At 37.4% G+C, this 23,531-nt stretch overlaps 1 protein-coding gene across 1 annotated transcript in view; it reads right to left on the bottom strand.

Annotated features, from left to right (window-relative positions):
- DCC (DCC netrin 1 receptor) overlaps positions 1-23,531 on the bottom strand; it is a 2,283,601-nt gene that overhangs the window by 1,906,099 nt on the left and 353,971 nt on the right. The gene's annotated exons all lie outside the window — the stretch shown is intronic.

Raw genomic sequence — 23,531 nt, 5'->3', positions numbered from 1 at the left:
CCACTGAAAATGGACATGTATCCAGTTGGACTAGCCCGGTCAACAAATATAAAATAAAATAAAAATAAATAAATAAATAAAATATTGGGAAAAAGATGCTAAGGATGAAGCTGCTAGGTAACAGGAAAAGAGGGAGGCCTAAGATAAGGTTTATGGATGTGGTGAGAGAGGACATTCAGGTGGTTGGTGTGACAGAGCAAGATGCAGAGGACAGGAAGAAATGGAAACAGTTGATCTGCTGTGGAGACCCCTAACGGGAGCAGCGAAAGAAGAAGAAGATTCATGCATTATAAGCTATCAGTGGCAGGTTAAACACGGTTACGTCTGAGGGGGAGATAGGATGTATTAGTGATGTACATTATGAAGAGAGTATGTGCATGCAGGCAGTAATTATGATAAGTGTAGGAAGTGTGGACATACTGCATGAACTGTGATAAACATGTATAACATGAGTCAGATTCTAAAGTACATAAGAGAGGGGTGAGGAGAAGGGGTTCAATGCAGAAAAAATTGAGTAAGACACGGTATAAAGAGAGAGAAAACAAGGAGATGTTAATAGTGAATTGAAGGACACAGAAGATGTGAGTAGATGTGGGTTTATATTCTGCTATGGAATTCAGAAGATTTCAGAAGTAGAATGGTATGAAATTCTGATGGGAAAGATAAAGAAGAGGAAAATAAAAAAATATAGGAATAAAATTAAGAAAAAGTTTACAATTTAAGTCAGTGAAAAGAGAAGGCAGAGTAAATAATAAACTTCCTAAGAAGTAGATGAAATAACACACTGAAAATTTTTAGAAGGACATGGGGTAAATTAAGTTTATTAGAAAGCTCTTCTTACTTTTTGCAGTACAAAAATTGTATAGACCTAGAAGGCAGAAATCAGTTTGAGTACTCAGTCTGGAATTGGCATTTTGCTTAAATATATAACAATTTAATCTGAATGTGTAGGTTCTGGATTTAGTTCTATACAGACCTAGTACTATGAGTGTGTTTGTAGAAGTTGCTGGCTATGCAATATTTGACGTATAATTTGATTTCATTTTGGTGTTACATTGATTGTTAGTGTTGCTGAATATCTGGGCATTTGTTTTCATGTTATGGGACTGGGATTTAATTGCACATAGAATTGAGTTATGTATAATTATTTGCTTTAGAGTGAAATGTGATATTATGTTAAAACAGTAAGAAGAAGCTTGAGTAAACAAATAAAATATTAATGTTTTTATGGCCTGTAGCTATTTAGTCATATAATTCAAATGCAATACTAATGATTTGTCTGGGCCTGTAGCTATCTTAGCAGATTCACAGGTTAGTACTAGGCTATCTGCTCTTATGGGCCATTTTAAGCTTAGCCAAACTTCTCATCCTAAAGTTAAGACTCAAACTCTGTACCCTGTGTTTATGAGGTAAACATATTAGTAATTATGACAACTCCCAACTCATAAAACGTTTGAAATTCTCTGACTGGGAATTGAACCCAGGTTGTGGCAGTAAGAGTGCTGGATCAAAGCCACTAGACCACCAGGGATACCCACATGTAATTCATGCTCAGTATCAATTTTACCTTGATCGAATTCACATTTTAATTCTTTTGTTTTTATATGAAACTGAAATTTGCTTCTTTTCTGAGTACTCTGACATGTTTATGTTATCATTTGCCATACTTACATTTTATTTATTTAACATTTGTTTTCTGGGAAACTTCAACTTGGAACAAAGCTAATTTTCAGCAGAGGCCTGGGGAGAAATTCACCAGATACATGTATCTTTAACGTGGGAGAAAACCAAAGTACCTGGAGAAAACCCACACGAATGCAGGGAGGATATGCAGACTGTCCAGAAGGCACTACAGCCGAGAATCAAACCGGAGAACCTCTTGCTATGAGGCAACAGTGCTACTGCTGCACCACTGTGCCATCCACACTTCTTCTTCTTCTTCTTCTTTCGGCTTTTTCCCGGTTAGGGGTCGCCACAGCGGATCACCTTGTCCGCACATTGAATGGCAGTGGAGTTTTACAGTGTCGAGTTGCCAGCCCGGCGCCCAACCTTCCACAGAAGGCACACTCACACGCACACCTAGGGCCAATTTAGAGTGTCCAATCCACCTGCAGCATGTCTTTGGGATGTGGGAGGAAACCGGAGCACCCGGAGGAAACCCACGCGACCACAGGGAGGACATGCAGACTGAAGGCACCCCAGGAGAACCTCTTGCTGTGAGGCAGCAATGCTAACCACTGCACCACCGTGGCCGCCCACTGTGCCATCCACAATAAGATCTATAAAGGATATGTTCTCATTATTAAAGAGCCATGTTCACTGCTGATGTCCCGATGAAGTATTCAGAGAAATGGATGGTTGAATCAGCCTTCTACATTTTACTGCAAAACCAACAAGGCAGACACAAAGAGGGTAGCTTCTTTTTAAGGCAAATAAGCCCAGCAGTATGAAGTGGGGGACCACTGGATACAAATGGAATGAAAGTGTGGATCTAGGCAATTACAGAAGAAAAAGATCATGTGAGTGACCTCTGAATTCATCTTGAAAGCTAGAAGGGAAAGCCTGTGGTGAAAGTATATATATTTTTGTAAATGATAATCTGCAGAACATGTGGATCTTTTCTCCCCAGGTCTCCGCTGAAAAAGGGCTACTTAGCTCAGTCGGACAAACCCGGTCAACAAATATAAAATAAATAAATAAATGATGACGATGAGGCATTTTTTAAGAGAGTGGGGGAAGAAGGCTGAAACAGGAGAGTTGGGTGCCATTCTTCCTTCGTATGGAGCACTTGCAAGATTCTTCCTGGAATGCTGAGAACATCTTTGACATATGACAGAGCTATGACTATTACAATGTGAAGAATGCAAAATACGATTGCTTACAATGAATGAGAAGCATTAACAGATGGAAATATTGCAGGAATTAGCCGTGTGCATGGCTAGCAAAAGAAAGTGCTATTGTATAAAAAAACAGTGTTTTCTAACATTGGATAAGTACGGGAATGAAAAAAGAGTTGTGTACAAAATGCAACAAGAAGGAGGAAAATTCAAGAAAAATTCAAATAAATAATTTTTAATGGAAATAAATTCAACAGTTTTGTGAGAACATGAAAATGAACCCTGAAAAAGTATCTTTGCTTTCTAGATGATTGACAAGAAGGTGATAAACTGCAATTAGTGAATGTAGACAGCACAGAAGACAGCAGTATACTTGCAAATCATTTCCCCACGCAGCCTGCACAAAGTATCTTTTAAAATTTAAGACAGGCAAAGCAATGTCGTCAGATACTATTCATTACAGATTTCAGATGGATGTAAGATATTAGCTAGAAGGGATAGCAACAGCCTTGTTTAATAAATCATTAGAAATTAATCTAATTCCTAAAGACTGCAAATGTTCCATCTCTTCTTAAGCACAGGTGCAGGCTGCAGGCTAATGAATTTAGTTCAGCTGGTTTAACATCTCTGGTACACAGTCTGATGGAATTAGTACATGTGGAATTCATTATTTTTATTCTTTTGGAAACCAAGTAATGTCCTCTTAAGGAAAACATTGTTTTTCAAGGGCAGCCCTGAAGCTTTTGGTTCTATTTTAATATTCAGAACTGTAACATATATTAACTGAGATTTTAGAGTCCAGCCACGGAAATGATGAATGGAACTTGCTTATATTTTATTACTGTGATTTTTGCATTACATTGTCACTGTGGAATATCCTGCAACACATAATAAAACGGTAAAAGAGGCATCGGATGGTTCCATAGCCAGACAACTTGAATGCTTGCAGGCCTGCAAAGTGTGCTGAAGGTCATTAGAGTCTGATTAGCAATGTTAATTCTTTGGGGACAGAAATGTGAATAAACTATATCAAGCAACAGGTGACCCATTAACTTTCTCAGAAGAGAGATTGCAAGAAAGTGGGCTCTGATGCAACATTTCTGAAATATTAGGGTCAGACTGTTTCACCTACTTCAGAGGTGATCAATCAAAACTGAAAATGTTGTCAAATGAAAACATTAACTATATGATATTGGTTTGCATTTATGTGGGATCATGCTAAATGCATAAGGACGATGTCAGTAAAGTATAACCATAACAGGTCAATATGCAAATAAATAAAAGATCTACATGATTTGCTGCCTAGTAAGGCCAGTATGAAAACATTACTTGGAAATATCTACACATGATTAGATTACTATTATATGAGTTGTGAGAAAATTATAGAAAAATGGTTACACAATTATCTTATGCAAAAATACTTCATCAGCATTTATTTTAAAATATTATTATTTGTGCATACAAGTGCTTTAAATGCATATGCTCAATTTCGTCATATATAATAATGATAAGGCACAATAACTCCTCTAGTCCAAACTTTATTTTTGAATATGTTTTAATGGGCCTTAAAAGCAGCTTATATTTTGTTCTGGATTGCAAAATCCTGAGAAAGAACTATGAACCTATGAACCTATAAGGATAGGGCGATAACGGGGGTGCTCTTCCCTTCCTGCACTGGACTTTGCAATCCACAATGGTTCATCCAATAAAATGCCTCAATCTAGAACCATATTACAGGACTGTACAATTCACAATGGTTCATCCAGTCAATACCTCAGTTTAGCACCATAGTACTGAACTGACAGGAGTTCCATTATGCCTGGAACAGGTAATGAGATTTAATCACATGATATGTGACAGCACTATCTAGTTCTACATACAGGTGGAGTTTCTGCCTTGCCAAGATGCCCATTCAGTTCAAAGGGTTTCACCACTTATTTAGCATTGTACAGTGTCCAGCCTCACCAAGTTAAAACACCAAAGTATTTTGGTAAAATAAGACCAGTTCATCTTCTGGAATTAGGCTTAAGGCTCCAGTCATCCCCATTAGCATGCGCTTAATAAGGTCTGCCAGAACCTTATTTTTTGGACTTGGGCATGAAGTAGCCTGTTCCATTTGGAATGCTGCTCCATGCTAAAGCCATATGAAATCCATTACAGTTAAATGCAGAATTCTGCCTTTTAAATTTTGTGGTGGATCATTTATGAATCTGATGCTTCTGCTGCATGTTCTCACTGTAGGCATTGAATTTCTGCTCTTTATGCACTCACTTAATAACACTGGTTACACTTGATGTAATGAATTGGCCACACCCTAGCCTAATTTCATTATTAATAATTACTTTTCTGAAAACACCTATGATTTTTTCCTTATATATGCCTCTTGAGCACTTACATGACTGAGTCAGAAGTTGACCTTATTAGGCATTTCCGTTTAAGATCTGAAGATCTGAACTGCTGGAGCACTGTACCTGAACCTGTCATAGTGCAGCTATGCAGCCTGTCAGCCTGAAAGTATGAACAGTAGTGGCGTCAACTGTGCTCAAGAACCATAAAATTACACTTTGCTAACATGAACAAATGTGGTAGGAATTGGCATGTACTGTGCATGTACTGTGGAGTCCGACATAACTTAGGCTGGACAAGTCTGAAGACAAGTATGAAAAGAAGTCTACCACGTAAATGATTTCACAGTTTTCATTTGTGTAGTGGAGACTGCCATCACATCTGATGAGATTGATTATGACCACTACAAAGGATCTATAAAAGTAAGAACAATAATTTGGTAGTAGTGTTCTAAATATATCAGCGTTGTCACCTCACAGTTAGACGTTGCCCGTTCGACTCTCAGTTAGAGCGTCTTCTCTGTTGCAACATGCGTGAATGGGCGTTCCTTCGTTGAAGGTTGTGCGTTAGGCCCGGCAAGCCTGCATGTAAAAATCTACTGCAAATCATTAGCGGACCGGAGGTCCACTGTGGCGACCCCTAACCGGGAAAAGCCAAAAGACACAAACAAAGTGTTCTAAATATATCTGGCCTGCTATGCATTGTGCCTAATCTTCACACAGACGCATTTACCTTGGGATTTAATTATTTTATTGGGGGGGGGGTTCTGCGTCTCTGACACAGGTGGTCATTGCATATGATTGTAGTTAATAGTAAGATGCTAATCTACTTAGCCCGATCGTCACTAATGCATCGTCCAGTGTAAAACAGCAAGAGATTCTTAAAGAGTAATGATTTGTAAGCTGAGAAAGTCCGAGTAAAATATCTTTCAGAATATATTCTGCAACTGCACAGCTAGCAGTTTAACTTTTGAGATGAAGCACAAGTCTGCATTAACTGCAGTAATGCTTACCCACAGTTCATGCTGCTAATTATGTGTAACAACAGCTTTTATTAAATATGCACTATTGCCTAGAATCATTGAGGTTTCACAATTAAGAATCTGTGTTTACAGAAACAAGTATACATTGCTTTTCTGTAATGTAGAAAATGCTGTGACTAAGCTGCAGAAAGAAAATGACACAGGCTCTAATTAGTTTCTGACAGTTCTATGAATTGTACAGCAGTATACAGTATATAGATATACCATAATTTAATAATGACTGTGGCATTTTTTCATCATTACAGTTCTATAATCCACAGCTGATAAACTTGCTCTGCAGTTTATTAACTAACTCCAGCAGAATATTTACACTAAATAATTATAAATGAAATAAATTAAAGATCAAATTTTTCATGTCTACATTCATCATATCTTGCATTAGTATGTAAACAACTGTTTTGATTTATCATGCATTATTTGACTGTAACATAGTAACTGACATTCTTGGTTATGACTCCCTGGTACAATACAGTTCCCATGATTTTTAAAGAAGTAGGATAGTGTTGTAAAGAAACCCCACCTTCCTGTAAGTCTATTCCAGTGCAAACCTAATGTTTCAACACCAGCATGAAATCATAACAGGGCAGAGTACTCCATACAATTCTTATCTGTGTACAAACACTACAACTATCTAGTATACATGCTACAGCAGGAGCAAGTGCTAATACTCAGTAATACTCTATATTAAAAACCTCCGTTATCTATTCCTGGAGTATTTTTACATATACTAAACCTGCTGAATCACTGTCTGATTCACCAAATGCTGGCCATCCCCACAGTACTACCTGCATGTGAACACTGGTATTGCAAGCAGTTAGCATGGCTGCAGTACCTTTTCTAACACGCAGATGGCGATGGCAGCCCCTACATGTAGTCAACAGTATTAATGGACTTAATAATGCATGATGACACAGAAACCTTTCCCGCATGCACTCAAAATCCCAACAGCACAGAGAAGTTGTGACATGGTACAGCAGAAATGTGTAGTCTGGCATTATTTAATATGACTACTCAGAGGTGATCTCTGCTTAACATACAAGGCCATGTCAAACCCTGAGCTGTTGGACATGCTCCACTTAAAGAAATCCCAATCCCTCAGTGCCACACGCTCCAGGGATCTAAGCCTTGTCATCACAATGAACAAAACATGCTGGAGATAGGTTCCTGACACAGAGACTCCCCATTCTCTGAAACAGACTTCCCATACATGTCAAGCAGAGCACCTTCTTGGCCCCCTTCAAAAGGAACCTTGACAATTGGATGGGAGATAGGAAATTCACCTTGGGGATCACATCAGTCGCCATGCTAGACAGGGGTCGAGGGAAGTAAATATTGTGGGAAGAAATATCCAGGGAATTGTTATGGCTAGGCTTGTATAGGCCCTAGCCTAGTACCAACCTATGAACCTATGAAGGAGGTGGCTCTAACATTACCACATATGAAAGCAGACCTCAGCTACCCCTCACCTTCTTCAAAACATGAACCATCTCTATGTGAGAGCCTTTAATGCAGACATTAGGCCACATTCCAGCTAATTTCAAAAATGCCATTACCCACGAACTGACACAGTTATTCTTCCATGAACTGGCAAATTCAAAATAATGAACAATGTAGTTAATTAGTACCAGGGTGACTGCAAAGTTGTCATTTTCACAGTTTCTGCAATTGTCATCTTGCTATTCTTACAAAATCTATACAAAAATCTGGGTTGCTGTGGTAGCAAGCTTAGCATTGTAAAATAGACTTCTGAATCACTAGCAATAGGTTCAAGCTCATTATGTGAGATCCTAATGTGTGTGGTATAATCCCTACAGCAAGTCCTGGCTCTGTCTTGGGGCTTCCTCACAGCTGACTTAAACTAGTACACCTCCTGGAGAGGAACCAATGGCATCCTAACAAGGTGTCAGACCACCTCAACTGACTCCATTCAATGCAGAAGGCCATTGGCTGCACTCCCAAAATCCTCCTAGGTTGCTGATTATAAAGCAAAATAATTGACTCACCTGTGTTCATGGTCTCACCCTCTCATTCACTATTAATAACTCAGAGTGAGAGGCGAGGATGGGAATACAGACTGACTGGCAAACTAAAAGCTTTGTCCTATGAGTTAGCTGTTGCTTACCCATCCCAATCTCACACAGAGTCTGCAGATATACCACTGATGCACTCATCTCTAGTCATTGATCCTCTCTCCCTTCCGTCTTTAACAAGACATTATGATATGTAAACCTGAGGTGAATGCTCTAATCAACAGCATAAGGAAATGCATCATAAATTTATTACTAGACCCCAACATATGTCTAAATTTGCAGTAATGGTCATCAATAAATAAACAATCGGTAAAATAAGAAATTACGGAAATGTAAATGCCATCTTTTGCAAAATCTGCAATACAGTGTTTTGAATAACCAACAATGAAAGATTTACGTTAGCAGCTGAGACAATCTCACTAGGGTAAAAAAAATGAATCTTCATTAAAGAGAGCATTATTTAAAGCAGCAATATCATTTTAGCTGAGTTTAAATTGTGACAGTGAATTCTTTGTAATTTGCTTTCGCCATCACATATTCTCAATTATGCAAATAAATATGCCATTATAGCTTTCAAATGTGCAAAGCAAGAAAGAAAATAGTAAATGAAGCCAATCTTCTGACCACATAGCTGAAAAACCATAGTGCTTTTCAGTCCTTTCCTGTTCAATATACATATTACCACACCGTAGATTATCAGGTGCATTAACAGAAAGTGAAAATGGATTGTCTTTTATTTCTCCACTGTAGTGTTGACTTTTCAATGAAAAAATCTAGAATTAAAGATTATTTTGACTTTTGTATCACATTAAAACTGTAATTCCTTGTTCCCTACCTACATTTCTGATACTCTACAAAAGTTTGACGTCCTTAATGTCGGCGTAAAATAACTGAAAAACAAAATCAACAATAAACCTCAGAGCATGCAACAAAAACAATTTTCTTTTAGTTTTTATTTTTGTTCTACATCTCTTTCTACATAAGTATTCTAACTCCAAGATCACACAACATGGGGAAAGGGCATATTCTTCAACCCCAGTGTTATAGTGATTTCACACAAATGTAAATCAGCTGTTTTCTTGACCAAATTGTGTCAGAAAAAGTTATCAGTCTTCTTACTTATGGTAAGAATGGGGAATGAGATACATTAGCATAGAATGTTTCTGCATCTTAGTGTCCAGTTCTACAGTAGTTGGACTGGCAAACATACAGTACCTTGATGTACCAAAGTACTGGTTTGGGAGCACTTTGCCATTTCTAAGGTAGGGATGAAGACAAGATGTAAGGTAGCAAGGCAGGTTGGTGGATATTCTCCACTGTGCTACTTTGATCCCCATGTATATAGCGTAATAAGAACTGACTTATTTGTTCTCAAACAACAAAATGTGTTTTGTATCACTGTCACATGAACTGTATTACTCTGTTTTTGTTTCTTTTTTTTCTAGAAATGGCAACAGTTATGTAGTTTGAAAAGCTGCATACTGAAGGGATGTGGTTTTAATGACACACTGTTTTTAGGAAGTGGTTTTCTACTTTAATTTGGAGGTGAGTTTTTTAATCTCCTAGAAAGAGATTTTGGCATTATGTTAAGAAATCATATTTTTATACACTATTTTTTTAGGTAGTTTGGACTGTTTTTTTTTTTTTTCAGTAATAACATTTTCTGACTGGATGTTTATTGCTCTTTTTCTGTTCATTTTTAGTTATTTTTTCCTAAGGTCAGGACTCGGCCTAGGATATGTTTATTAGTGTTTCTGATCTGACAGGGAGTTGATGATGTGCACGGGTTGCACAAAACTAAAATATGTATATATTATTGTGGGATTCTAAAAATAACTGAGAAGTGTTTTAGAGAGCCTCCCATCCAGCAATACTGCCAAAAGTACATATTCCTGCCCCCCCCCCCCAGGATGATAACATACATCGAAATCATCTCACTATTACACCACTGCTATACGTCTATGGGGCACATTCTAAACCAGTAACAGATAATGACATTTTGTAGGGTCCTCTTAACATAAATCACATTTCCTATTACTTTTGTAATCTTTTAAATGGCAATCTTGCTTTATAAGAGTTCACCACGTCTTGCTTTATAAGAGTTCACCACGTCTTGCTTTATAATGATTTTGATCTATATGATTTTAGACTGCTTATAATAAATATAATAACATGATTCTTTGACATAAGGTACATACAAATAATTCCATTAGTATATATATATTATTTTTGTTAAGATATAAATTCATTATTTGTACATAGACATGAAATATGATTATCGTATATATTTATATACAGTTATAATCAAAACAATCATATGACAATAATACAAATAACACACCCTGTTGTTCTATAATAGGTCTTAAAAGAAAATATTGGCATTGACTTTTTAGTTATATATTTGTTGGCTTTATATTCGTATCTTGATAATATTAAATATACTAAATATACAATTATATAAGTATATACTATCTATTACATTCGCTAGAATATATAGTTATCAATATATTAAACTACTAGATGTATATTAATGACCCAGGTTGCATAGTTTTTCTGTGTATGCATTGAATTACCTGAACCAGATGGTTTCTAAAACAATTGACTGTGAAGTGTATCTTCGTTAGAAGATGACAATTTTGATCTGGGAGTATCCAGCTCCTCCTTTGAACGAGATAATTTTCATCAAACTTTTCGTGGAGAGAACACCAATTTCCGAAATGCTCGAGGACAGGACAACGCTTTGAACAGAGGACATAATAAACGGGTAAACGATAATTATCAATTTGATTTACATAATATAAACACTAAAGATTATGTGATTAATCTATCTGGTTATCATTTTGATGATGTAGAGCTATCTGTGTTAAATAAGGGATTAAAGTTTGTCCCAACTGTTATTACTAGACTGCATGATATCCAAAAAGATGTGTTTATGTTTGGTAGAAAATTACAACTCAAGCATTTTTTTAAAACTAAGCAGTTTTTCCAGTCTAGTCTTGATAATGAAATGAATAGCAGTTTGTCAGATAGCTTTCATTCTTGTATGTCAGATGATGTCATGAATGCTTATTACAACTTTGATACATCTAAAGTTCCTTCTTCTAGTAATTTTACCCCTAATATTCTCAATGCAGATGTATGTAACTGTGTAATTTTTTTACCATTTTTCACTGAGAAGGCCTTAATGCTACTTGCTGACTTAAAAAATGTTGTATTTAAACCATCTGACAAAGGGAACAAATTAGTGGTGATGAAGCTACTAAATATCTTGATATGTGTGTATGGTACACCTTAGGGATACTAATACATATAAAATTGTGGATTTAAACACATATTTATCTTCCATTGATGAATATTTAATTCTTATTAACAAAGGTGTTAGATTAAAATACATAAAATCTGTTAAAACCTCCAGGTAGGCCTATAGTCTCAGGTTGCCATTATTTTTGCATAATTTAGGTATTTTTGCATCATTTTCTTTTACCTTATGTTATGAAATTACCGTGATATTACAGATGTGTTTGATTTTCTAGAAAGAGTTAAGAAAATAAGCTTTAAACAGAATATGCGATGGGTTACAATAGATGTTAAGAGCCTATATACCAATATTCAACATCATTTTGGCATAGAGGCCATTAGAACTTTTTAATACACATGTAATTCAGTACTACAGATAATGATGATGATCTTTTTTTTTTGTAGATGGTTTTTATAGTGATTTGAATAATAATAGATCTTATAGTGATATGTTAAGACTACATAGACTTTGCAATCAATCTGAAGTCTTTAATAAGGAGATAGAATCTATGGTACAATCTTTTGAAGGTAGAGGTTATAATAAAGAGATTTTGGAACAGAGTTTTAGAAGACTGTTTTATGGTCATAAGAACAGGGGTCCTATATACTCTGTTTTATATAGCTCCGATGTCAGTTTGAATAATAAAGTATGTGACATAAAGGAGACTATATAAAAGCATTAAAGATTTTTAGTTAAGAGTAAATTTAGGTTAAATGTCCATGTAAAAGTTTTATATTGGGGAGACGGAAAAGGGCATTTAATTAAGACTTCTGTTTTAATAAAGAAAGAAGCAATGTATATTTTAAATTCAAAACAATGTTTCCCATGGATTATAAATGAGAAGTTTAATTGGAAAGCATTGCTTAATTGATTTGTTGCTGCTGAATTAATTGACACAATTAATTGTGTATATATTTAAAAGTTTTTATTTAAATTCTTCAGTGGAAATTGTGGTGGTTGCTATTAAGACATTACTTAGTTACTGTTTTAGATATAATGAATGTGTTTTACCTATTTTATTGAATCATTCAACTGTTTTAATAAAGAACTGTCCTTTTACGTGGTGGTGTTCTCCAGTTAATACTACATTGTTTGTTCCTGCTCTGGAGACACCTTCAAGGGTCAGGGTTTGCTTCAATTTGTTTTCAGAGTTTAATCCCATGAAAAATGACAACCTATACAAAGAAATGATGAAAAAATTTTAAAGGGGAAACATTCACGAAGACTTGATAACTTGTTAAACCAAGTAGATATCCACCACCTAATCAGATGGCCATGCAACATCAGATAGACCAGCACAAGTTAGTCATTTCACAACTTTACTTGTGTGATGTGAGATCTGGTGCATCCTTGTATAGATGCATTTATTAAGTTATGTGAAAATGATTTGTATAAGCATTATACACAATATAATAAGGGCCTACTACATTTGTTTCATAACTTAACAAAAGAGGAATGGGTTTCATTAAATGCCTTAACCATTAATTCAAATGTGGTCATTAGACCAGTAGATAAGGGTGGGGGATTGGCTTGTAAACAATAATAAAGATTATCTTGCATATATGGAACTTCTTTTAATGGACAACAATGCTTATAAGTTAATAGATGAAAAAATTGTTCAGAAACTAATTTTTCAAGTACATCAAGAGCTGAATGAATTATTATTATGTAGACAAATCAGTTATGATTTCTACTTGTTTCTATTATTTGAGCATCCTACATTACCCTATCTGAAAGGCCTTCCAAAAAAAGATAGCCCCTTGTAGTTGGACATAACTGGGTAACAGAAAATGCATCCATATTCCTAGAGAAGAAACTAAAACCATTAGTGTCAGCTATTCCCACCATCCTAAGGGATTCATATCAATTAATTGAGAACATCAGTAAATTGGACTTTCAGGTTTTAGAGAAGCATCTTCTAGTCACCTTAGATGTGAAGAGCCTGTTCACTGCAATTCCTAATCTCTATGGAATGAAGATTTTTATTAATATTAAATAAAAATGGATGGAACTAACAATGAACAAGATCAACTTTTGGACTTAAAAATATAAAAGAATGGACAGGAGGATTAAAAACTTCACTATTTAGAAAGAATGTTGGAAAAACAATATGTGCAAATACAATAGTATGCATCCAGGGTTTCATTTTCAAAATATAGTGAAAAGGACAATATGTATAGATAGATAGAATATGTCAAGACTAGAGGTTAAATATAATGAATTAAATAAAGAAGAATGCTTTGAGAGAAGAGAAATTCAAGAGAGGTATGGGCTATAAAGATTCTTTTTCTTATGAAAGAAATATTATAGAAAATGTTACTCTTAAGCCATTATTATGGATACAGAATTAAATTTAATTTGGAAATTAGAAATTGAAAAAAAGCCAAAAATTGAGAAACTCCTATGCTTAGATGGTGAAATTAAGCAGTTAATTGGTGAGAGACCAAACTTTGTATATAAAAATTCAAAGAATTTGAAACAAATATTATGTAATGAAAAAAGACCCAGTAAATCTTTCAAAGTTAAAAATCGAAATTACAATGGCACCATAGGGACTTATCCTTGTGGGAAATGTAGCTCTTGTGCAATGATATCAAAAGAGAAGAGTTTCTTCTTCTGAATTATGTCATGCCCAGCATTTTATATAGGGCATGACACAAAGAGACTTAGGACGACATAAATTCTTATTCAGGGTTATACAGAAAAAAGAGTTGAATATTGGGAAAGGTGATAACTTTAATGACCTTGAGAATTTAATTTAGGTGGATATTCAAATTTAGATTCAAAGTAATAATTATTCATTTTGTTATATTCATTTTATAGTTAAGAATGCTTAGTTAGTTTTCTTTTTTGTTTTCTTTTTTTGCAATGAATTTTAGATATATATATGATATTTTTTAGACTGCTTATAATATAAATATAATAATGATTTGACATGAGGTACATACATATATAATAATTAATTATTTGTACATAGACATGAAATATGATTATCGATATATTTATATACAGTTATAATCAAAAAAAGAACAGAATATATGTTTCATGAAAATTATTTGTCTATTTATGATGTCTATATGTATAGATGTATATTAATGACCCAAGTTGCATAGTTTTTCTGTGTATGCATTGAATTACCTGAACCAGATGGTTTCTAAAACAATAATTGATTAAGTGAAAAATGAGTGCTATGGTCAAATTAAGACATTACTTAGTTACTGTTTTAGATATAATGAATGTGTTTTTACCTATTTTATGAATCTGAAAGAAAGCGTGCTTTGTGGATGCAAAGCGAGCTATTCATTCAACTGTTTTAATAAAGAACTGTCCTTTTACGTGGTGGTGTTCTCCAGTTAATACTACACTAAAGGCATTAGCTTGCCTGCATTGTGATTTCTGACTGGTGAAGCTGAAATTCCCAAAGCTGGTCATTTTCACAGCAGCAGTAGCACCTGCATGTCTGATAAGACAAAGTATACATGATAAGAAAAAGAAAATCATGGCCAAAGCAACAATGTCCTTCCTGGTGTGAGACAATATTGCAACAGAACAATTGAAACAACCAAGAGGAAGTTGGGAAGCAGTGATGGAATGCACTTAGATGTGGTAGTAAAAAGGTTGGAGTTTTTCCCTTTGTACAAATGAGATTACTCCAAGCTACATAGCTTTCTAATGCTCTAACAGCTGCAGTGCACAGTTCACTCCCTGTAGTGAAGGACTCCACAATGAATGCAGGATAGTTTACTTTTTCTGCATGCATTGTTACATCCAACCTGCAGGTGGCATTGTGATGAGTGATAACTTCAGGGACTGACACTGTCAGCTGTACATCAGAACTGCTACTTTTCACCACTGTTTACATTCTATAAAGATGGCTGGATTTGTGTGAACTTGGTGGTTCCACAGCATTCTCAGCCATCAACAGAATATGCCAGAAACAGCTAATGCAGTTCATTAACATAGAATGTTAGTGAATTTCTTTACGTCTTCCTTCTAGTACAGCTATATTAGACAGTTGTGACAGTCACCTCTGACATGGCTTCATATGAGGGTGTTGGAATTTGGTATAGTAAGATGGCAAAGGTTCTCCACAATGCTACCTCAGTTGTTATGGAATCCCACAGAGGACATTCTTGTTAAAATCGCACTTAAAAACACAGATTTTTTTCAGGCAGGCAAACACACCTGTACCTCCAACATGGGGACAAGGCCTGACTCCCCCAAACTATATATACATTAACTCAAAGGCTATACCGATTTGGTGAAGAGGGAGAACAATGAGGACAACGCAGAACTCATGTTCTTACTCTCCCTTCACTGTAAATGTTATTATATCACACTGCCGATATTTTAAGTTTTACATTCCGAACATTGATTATATATCCAATTACAAAAAATAGAGCTCTCCATTTCATCAAGGGCCTATCAGCTCTTTCCAGCCCCCCCACCCCAGTATCCTACAAGTTGTTGATGACTGCGAGAAACTATTTTAACATAAAATATATAGCGTAGAGACTAATGTGATCTTTCAGAAAAGCTAGCTCAAGTCCAGCATGGCTGAATAGTTTATGGAACCTATCCTAATAAGCAGTTTTAGAAATTATGCTTCATAAGGATATAGTATATATATATATATATATATGCTCTTCGTGTAACTTGATGCAGATGTCAGGAGTCATGGGGAATGACTGGGACCACACATGCAACTGGTAGTGGATAGTGCAAGCCAATAAAAATCTCATGTATGGATGTGGCTCATTTTAGTGTGTTGTAAAAAGAAGATCGCATTACCTGGTGACCTAGTGGTCCTGCAATGAAATCCCTCTTCTTGGTCATGGTGAATGCAAACATGACAGCTGAATTAACTACATGATGATACAAAATAAAAAAAGAAGGAAGGAAAAGAGAAACACTGAGTATGAGTGAGGGTCTTGCAGGGCCTGTTGCTGAGAAGAGTAGAACAGATAGTAAATGACTGTCAAAGAGAGTAAGAACACAAAAATAGTCATCCACATGGAGGACAATGATGGAAAAGCATGATTGCTTGAATGCAAGTTTTTTTTACATTTGAATAATAAATATTTCTAATCCTTTCATAAAGCAAGGCCATTTAAGAAACAAATTAATTGTGTTGTATTTTTGGCTAATTTTAATTTGAAGTGAAAAAATGTAAAATATTTTATCTAGACAAAGCCCTTTGAGAGCCTAATGTTGGGAAACATGATGGCCATTCAGTATGTTAAATTTCTTACTGTTTTTGTTTGCTTCATAATGACCTCATAGTAAAGTTAGTTAGTACCGTGAAACTGAGCAAGTGATAAGCAGGCCATCAGAGGTTGGCTACAGGTAGGCTGATGTGACACATTTACATCGTAAAGGCTGTAAATAGGATTGTGCAACAAGTGCATATTCTGACAGCACTGTGTTTGTGATGCAGTGATAATCAAAGATCCCAGTGCCACTGCAGTGGTCAGTGGGCAAGTTGTCTGAAGAGGTAAGACATTTGTGGGATGTGACAGCCTACTCCCTCATTCTGATCTCTGGCTTAATAGTGATCCATGTGTGATAACTAGCCTGAAGCAAGTAAGGCTGCCTTATTATAGACACAGATATGGGTCCTTCACCAGCTGTCAGAAAGCAGACCTTATGAAGACCAGAAATTCAAATTTAAGGTGTCATGGTAGTGAAACCCTCTAAAGAATAACTCACAAAAGGAAAAAATGAAATGTAAGGTTGCTGTTCGTCTTCATTCTAGACTATCATGTAATTCCTGTGCTTGCATGGATTTTCACTGAGATCACTGATTTCCTTCTACAACTCCAAACTTTCAGGGACAATCAGGTTTGTAAAAGGCAGATCATGTCTCCTAAACCTGATAGACTTCTTTGAAGCAGTCACCAAGGTCGTGGATGAGGGTAAGGTGGTTCATACAGCCTATCTAGATCTCACCAAGGATTTTGACACCATCCCCCACTCTGGAATTATAGATAAACTCACTAAACTAGGTATAAATCCCTATGTCACAAGATGGGTTGCCAACTGGCTCACTGACAGAACCCACACTGTAAAAGAAGCAGACTCCAAATCTGACTTCAGACCAGTGACAAGTGGAGTACCACAGGGTTCAGTCCTGGGACCTCTCCTGTTTGGTATCTGCTTTACTGAAGTACAGGCTAACACAGAAGGTCTTGGGCTAATGAAGTTCGCAGATGACTGCAAACTAGGAGCCATAATCGAAACTCCTAACGATGTGGACATCCTACAAAAGGGCCTCATGGAGACAGATGCCGGGTGTGAAAGCCATGGCCTCAAGCTCAATGCCAAAAAGTGCATTGTCATCCCCTTTAGTAAAAACTCTGTACCCATGAGCTACCACATAGGTGGTAGTCTACTTAACACCAAAAGTGTGATGAGACCTTGGGACACAGGTGGACAGTAGTCTCTCCTTTGATAATCACATCGCCACAGTAGTCAGGAAATCCTTCTATGTGGCACACCTCATCACAAAAGGTTTCTCATCCAGGAAAGAAAGAGGTCATTGTTCCCCTCTACTCATCACTCATTAGACCCATTATAGAGTACAACGCCTCTTTTGGTATGTACCTCACAAGACATCTACAACAACCGGAAAGGCCACAGAAATACCTCACAAAGAGGATTATCAGCCTCAAACAGATGCCCTACACTGACCGTCTCAAAAAAACTCCAGCTTTACTCCGTCGCATATCGCCTGCTCAGAGGCGATCTCTGCCTAACATACAAAGCTATGTCAAACCCAGAACTGTTGGACATGCTCCACTTAAAGAAATCCCAATCCCTCCGAACTACACATTCTAGGGACCTAAACCTTGTCACTACACTAAACAGAACATGCTGGAGGGATAGATTCCTGTCCCAGAGACTCCCCATACTCTGGAACAAACTACCTCTCTATATCAAACAAAGCTCCTCATTAGCACTCTTCAAGAAAAATCTTAATGATTGGATGGGAGACAGAAAATTCACCCCGGGGATCAACTCTGTGGCTCTGCTCTACAAAGGTACAGGAAAATAATTTTCTTGGGTGGCGAAAGCCAGGGTACCTTTTTTGTCTAGGCTTATGTAGGCGAAAGGGCCAATAGCCTACTACCTATGAACCTATGAACAAGATGGTGATCATCTAAATGCCCATAACTGTGTGTGTGTGTGTGTGTGTGTGTGTGTGTGTGTGTGTGTGTGTGTGTGTGTGTGTGTGTGTGTGTGTGTGCGTGCGTGCGTGTGTGTGTGTGTGTGTGTGTGTGTGTGTGTGTGTGTTTGATTTTAAGCCCATGTATGTTTGTGTGTGTGTGTGTGTGTGTGTGTGTGTGTGTGTGTGTGTGTGTGTGTGTGTGTGTGTGTGTTTCTGGGCACATATGTGTGTGTGTTTGTGAACGCACACACGCGCACGCGTGTGTGCATGTGTTTGTGTGTATGTGTGTGTGTGTGTTTGTGTGCTTAGGATAAATCAGGAATCAGAAAATAGCTGAATGAATAAATGAATGATGAATGAATCAGAAGCTATGAAAATTACATGTAACCTTCAATGTGTGCTTTTCATCAGATTTGTTCCTGCTTATGAAAAATGTGAAATTATATCTGAGAAACCTGTTTGCCTAATGTGCTTGTCTCCCTATCTGCAGCAAATAGCTATAAAACAATAACTAAATGAATGATGTCTGAACACAGTACACTACACCTGCAGAAGCCTCTGTCATCTATTAAAGTAAAAGGAAGAAGTATAAAATAATCTGTCATCGGGCGTTAGAAGTATAAAATAATCTGTCATCAGGCGCTTCTACATTGGCAGTTATCAAAGAGGGTATTTTCTGAGCTTCAGACAGCCAGAATGATTACAAAGAAGCACAATCCAGTAGCACTTTATGTAATAAGTATGCATCTGGTTCGCTGTTCATATCTGTAGGGAGACAGCCACATAAATCATGCATAGGATACTGACGGAAGGGGTCCATAACAGTATGTGAACCGCAAACAAATGAAGTTTGTCACTATTCGCAAGTGCCCTGCTAGAGAAGCATGGTCATTGCCATGAAGTTATTCAGCAAGTAGGATCCGCTATTGTTTAATGGCAAGTAAATGTTTGTTCATGTACTGGAACCTTCCCACATGACTACTAAATAATAAGATGAACTATCTTTTTGTGACAGTTATACAGCTTATGAGGCAACAAAAACTGACCAAATTTCTTGATGATAATAAAAAGTATGATAATAAAAAGTACATAATACTGTTTCAGTCCATTGCATTTAAGTGAAACCCAGTGGACAAACTATTTTTGAATTGTCACTTTATTGTAGATTTGTCTCTGTTTTTCTCCTTAAAAGTTTAATAATGTGAATTCCATAATGTTTAACACTGATTTTTGTTATATATTTAAATACTAGCTATTCCACTAGTTTTGTATTTAGTAATTTAGTAGTAATGAATGGGTGCACTTGCAAAACAAAGTGTGCTATAGTGAAAACTGAGTTCTAAGAACTTTTTAAAATGTATAGTTTTTGTATTACTTCTTAAACTTCAAAAAAAATTGGTGATGTGTATTACTGTACATCATATGCCTCATTATGAATGCATAACTTTTGGGAAAGAACAACGTGATTGCACTTGAATGAACCAGTAAACTACATTAATTTACTAGAAAATCATTTTAATTATTTCATTTACTCGTCACATTTTGGTAAACAGATAAATGGTCAACAAACACTTTTCAGCAATAACCTGGGCCCATTGGGCAGAAATTACTATGATTAATCACGTGTTGTTTAGTCATCATATATATGTATAAAACATTTAAAACAAACCCCCGGATTCACAAATCCTCCATGTAAAACTTAAGTCTTACTCGGAGGCTGCAGTTGAATGGTATGATGTCAGCATGCCATGAATATGCATGAGGGCACGCTGACTCAACCGTAAGTCTTACACGGACCGTGTAAGAAAGCAGGAGGCGTGTCCGACTTCCGAGCAGTCTAAACATCCACGCCCCTGCAAGTGTTTAAAATAAAAGCCAATAAACAAGAGCGAGTCCGCTCAAATGTCCCTGCACCCAACACCTCACTGTCTAATATTGTAAACCCCCATCACAGTTCTAAAACGCATAACATTAATTTTTTTTTTTTAATTCCCAAAATAGCTGCCCATATTTGCGCGTGTGTGTGTGGGTGTGCCCATTGCTTAGCTACAGTTAGCAATTCTGACATGGGAGTCCCACCACTCCCTTTTGTATTTATTTTTTAAATCAGTATATGGAATAATACCTAACAAATATGTTTAAATAGAACTAAAAAGCAGTGAAATGGCCAATGTATCAGTGAACAAAATAAATATTTTAAAGGATCCCAATATAAAATTGCCTGCAGTTAAGCAGCACTTCACCCAGTGCAATAGAGTTGCCCATAGTTTAATAGCACTTCACCCAGCGCAGTTGAGTTGCCAGTTTAATAGTGCATTACCCAGTGCAATGTGTTTGCGCAGATGTGTGCGCCACGCCACCCAGGGCACCGTAGGGCACCGAGGAGCAACGTAGAGCAAAGTTGCTTAAATGCAGCCACACCCCCCCCAACCTGTCTGGACAGTATGAAAATAAAATGAATGACAAGGTTCGAACCCAGGACTCTGCGCATCAGAAGCAAAGTACAGAACCACTAAGCCATGACAACACAGGGGAAGCAGCCACTGTTAACATTCCTGTACTTACTAATGGTAGTTTAACCATTACTAAGCAGGTCTGCAGTCAGCCGAGAGTTTTACAAAATGGATAATCACAAAAAAAGTGCGGGACATGCGGCATATTTAAGCCCCACAGGTGGGAATACACACCATAACTGATTGTAGCTCACATCTGCAGTTAGAATGTCTGGTGTCGGAGAGGGAACACGCTTCAAAATACATGGTTTGGCTCCTTGTCCACCGTCATGAGACAAGACTCCTGCAGGGCCTGTTCCAATGGACGGAGTACAAGGCAGATGCTTGGAACCAGTTAGCTCGTGACCTCACCAGTGCCACAGGCATTCCTCAGACTGGTGAGCAGGTCCGTCACCACCATGCAGACCTGAAGAGATGAAAGCAGGACCACCTGAACCAATGGATACAGGAGGCCTGTGGGATGAGGGATGCCCCACAACTGAGTATGTAGCCATGGAATGCAGTATGTAAGAATTGATAATGGAGTATGTATAATGGATAGGTATGTCTCAATATCCCTTCATTTACTTTACAGCTGCAGGTGACAGTGCTGCGAATCAGCAAGCCTATGCTGATAGGCTGCTAAGGCTGTGCCACCAGGCAGGCTAGTGATTTTTCTGCATGTATTGTCATATAAAATATGGGAGAGAACATGAAAGAAAGTGTTGTAGTCCAATAATACAGCCATAAAATTGCCTGAATAAGTCCTCTGCGTGTACTGTCAGATAAAATGTCAGAGCGGCAGAAAAAGAGTGTAGTAACCCATTAAGAAAGGTAACATATGTCTGGAATAAAATCTCTGCAGGCACTGTCATATAAAATAAGTGAGTGAGCCTGAAAAAAGAGTGTTCTAACCTATTAATAAAGGTATAATATGTCTTGAACATGTCTTCCATATACACCATTAAAACAAATAAAGGAGTGAGCCTGTGGAAAAGTGTGTAATGTCATTAATAAAGGTCTAAAACCCGGAGTGTGTCTATGTCACAGAATCTGAAATGTTGTACCCTTGCATTATACAAACAGTACTGTTTGAACAGGTGCTGGCAACCCAGAGTTGTGCAGTCCCATATAAAGTGGGTGATGGAAGTGCTAGTAGCTGTGAAACATAAATACAGTCCACAACAGTCAGTTACTGGCTGGCATGAATAAGTAAATCTGGCACACGTGTAGCATGTTATTTTTCCCCACAAATGTGAGTGTGTGTCAAGAAATGCAGGGTTCTGTACAAATTGAAGTGAGAATGTCATGTGAAAACACCCCAGATATGTAGATAAAGAAATATAAATGCAATCAAGAAATATGCAGCAGTAACATTTGCATCCTGGACAGTTAGTATGTCATATATAGGTCAGGCATATATTGAACTAGCCAAACCCATTACACAACCTAATGTATGGTGGCAAGTGTAATAATACATGTAGGGGATATACACTTGCAGTCACTAGGAATGTAGTGTAGATGAAAAGGTCATTATAAGATGTTAACTGAGGTTTTTTTTTTACACCTTACTGTATGTGCATAAACCATGTAATCCCACACCTCAATGGGTATATGTAATCTTAAATATTTGTTGGGACATATGTCCTATTGTTCTATAAATATTTGCATTCACATTGATGCATGTCCCTGCTTAAACACCACAATCATGGTGTCCTGTTGCTACTAAACATCCCTGCATGCTGTTGGAATATCCACTGTGGTTCAATATATGCATGTGCTATGCTTGCTGTTCAACTGTTGTAACCTTGGTGTGTTGGGTTAATGGGAATATTACTGCATGCTGTTACAACTAATCTGGAATGCTGTTTTGCTCATGTTGTAATTAAACACACATAATCACAGACCGTATGGGAAGGCCGGTCGCAGCGGACCCATCTGTCCCTCCTCAGTTGGCGAGTGCACCTGGCACCAGCAGGTCTGGTGCCCAGCCCGGGCCCCCCTCCTCCGTTGGTCCTGTGCCACCTTCGGGTGGAAGCGCTGCAGGGTATGGGGCTCATCCCCTCGTGCAAGCGTGGGTGGGGAAGGGCCACCTGTCACCCTTCGAAGGGTCCGGGTTGTGGTGAGTAGGGAGATCCAGCGTTCAGTCGCTGATCCCCTACACAAGCTCAAGGCGAGAGTGGTGCGTCTCACGGGTGAGTCTGCCCGTCCTACGCAGCCCCCAGCACAGCCACCCTCGGGGCTGTGAAGGTTCAGTAGTGACTGCCCATGGGTGGGGATCTCAGTTCCACTGTTACCATCTGTGGGCTCATGGGCTT

Source organism: Protopterus annectens, chromosome 1.part1 (genome assembly GCF_019279795.1).
Source record: "Protopterus annectens isolate FY-2018-M chromosome 1.part1, PAN1.0, whole genome shotgun sequence".
Classification (NCBI taxonomy): Eukaryota; Metazoa; Chordata; order Ceratodontiformes; family Protopteridae; genus Protopterus; species Protopterus annectens.
The sequence above is the reverse complement of the archived record's forward strand: the minus strand, read 5'-3'. Positions and strand labels throughout refer to the sequence as shown.